The sequence below is a fragment of the Calidris pugnax genome, unplaced genomic scaffold (genome assembly GCF_001431845.1).
Source record: "Calidris pugnax isolate Ruff unplaced genomic scaffold, ASM143184v1 scaffold87, whole genome shotgun sequence".
Taxonomy (NCBI): domain Eukaryota; kingdom Metazoa; phylum Chordata; class Aves; order Charadriiformes; family Scolopacidae; genus Calidris; species Calidris pugnax.
Window position 1 is genome coordinate 401404 of NW_015090818.1, and position 2351 is coordinate 403754.

Genomic DNA, 2351 nt, shown 5'->3' on the forward strand with positions numbered 1-2351 from the left:
GTAACGGGCAGCGGGAGCTGGGCTGGGGCGGCGGTGGTGACCGGGGGGGAGCCTGTGGGAGGGCGGCGGGGAGGGCCGCAGCGGGCCGGGGCTGAGGCCGCAGCGCCTCGGCGGGCCCTCGGCTGGGATGAGGGGGCTGTGGGGCAGGCTGGGCTTGGGGACAAGGGTTGAATGTGGGGTGGGGTTGTGTTGTGTCACCGCCCGCCTTCCCCTCGCCCTCACAACCCCCCGGTAGCCCGGCTGTAGGCTCCACGCTGCCCGTGGAGGGGGGGGGGCTCGGGGCCTACAGCTGGTGTTCCGCCCCATCGTCGGGTGGGCTGGGTCAGCGCCGCCCTGTTGAATGAAACGCGCCCGGTGCTGTTCCAAGGCATAGGGGAGCGAAGGCAGGGCGGCAGGAGGGAAGGGAGAGGATAAAAATCACATCTGTATGTAAATGGAGAGCCAGGGCCTTGCTTGCTTTCCTCCTGGTGACCCCCTTGCCGCTGTGTCAGGCCTGGGCACCTCGTAGAGGGAAGTGGAAGGTTTCGCTCTGCTCAGGGTGAAATGCAAATCTTAATTGAAGCACGGTGATAAAATCCCGGGACACTCGTGTTTTGTGACCCCTTCTGCTGAAGAACACGGCAGAGGAAGAAAAGGCAGAGAGATGTGCCAGCAAAGAGTGGAGCCCTCCTGACCGGCCATCATCCAGGCCTCTGCTTTGCCAGCTTCTGCTTGGAGCCTGGGGTTTTGTGCAGGAGCTGTTCATAGAAAAGAAAGAAAAAAAATATGTTAAAAGATATTAAAATTAGAAGAATGGAATGCTAAATGGTAGCATCATTCAAGGCCAGGCTGGACGGTGCTTGGAGCAACCTGGTCTGGTGGGAGGTGTCCCTGCCCAGGGCAGGGGGTTGGAACTGGATGATCTTTAAGGTCCCTTCCAACCCAAACCGTTCTGTGATACTGTATCTGTGTATCCTTCATGAAGACCCCTCTTGTAGTCTTATATCACTGTATCTGTGTTCCATTCATGAAGACCCCTCTTGTAGTCTTATATCAGAATATTAAGTAGCACTCTTCTTGCTGGCTTACCTTGAAGTGAAACTCCATGGGCGGAGAAAAAAGGCCATGAGGTGTATGTAGTCATTGCCATCCTGGTAGGCCCCAGAGAGACTCAGCATCCAGCTCAATCAGATTTTTCTTGCTGGCTTACCTTGAAGTGAAACTCCATGGGCGGAGAAAAAAGAAAGGCCATGAGGTGTATGTAGTCGTTGCCATCCTGGTAGGCCCCAGAGAGACTCGGCATCCAGCTCAATCAGATTTTTTTTTCATAGATAACTTCTCCCTCTGTGTACTTGATCTGAGTGTTTGGTTCAAAGTAAAGGCCATGAGGTGTATGTAGTCGTTGCCATCCTGGTAGGCCCCAGAGAGACTCAGTGTCCAGCTCAATCAGATTTTTTTTCAAAGATAACTGCCCCCTCGGTGTACTTGATCTGAGTGTTTGGTTCAAAGTGCCATTAGGGAGATTTGGGTGTGAACGTGTAGTGTGCTTGATTTCCTGTGGTTCTGGTCCATCTTTGTTTTCCCATGAGATGTTGTTTTTCTGCCAGCAGCACTTCATGTTGGGTCTTTTTTCAGCCCTCCCCTTCCCTCCTTTCTCCAACCCTTCCAGTACCCAGCGTTCATTTTCCTATTCCTGCTTCCTCATCAGGCCTCTAAACACTTTGTGCTCTTCTAGGAAACATAATTTCCTTACTTTGGGCATTTCCCAGAGAACCAATATGTCTGTTAGGCCTGTGAAAGCTCTGCGCTTCCCTCACCTACTTCTTTATCAGTGGGGATGAATCAGACAATGATAAGCATATTCCTTTTTTAGCCATATATGCTGAGCCTTGGTGATGCATTAGGCCTCTAACAGGATTTCAGGCTTCTGTAATTCACTTTTCCACACTGGGCAGCTCTAAACGCCACCACTTCAAATTAAGTCTTTGGACAGAATCGTTTCTAGGGAAAACGACTAAAAACACTGACCAGTGGCACTAACTTTTTTCCTTTCTAAAAAAAAAAAAAATATAAAATACTTCTAGCCATTACACGATGTAAGCTTGGTTTTGGTATGTTTCAGCGTGACTAATGTGGCAAGGCTGAGGGAGTTGGGCAGGGTGGAAAATTGCCTCGTGACATCTTTGATGCTAGTGTCGCTGCATTACAGCAAAGAAAGTTTTCAATAAATTGTGCTTGTTTTTTTCCTTATGGATTTAAGTTTGACTTTTACCTGAAACTAGATGATAAAAGAAAATCTAGATTTTTTTTTTTTTTTTTTTCCTTTTAAGAAGGCAGGAAGGAACTATTTTTACTGCTTTTTTTTTTGCATG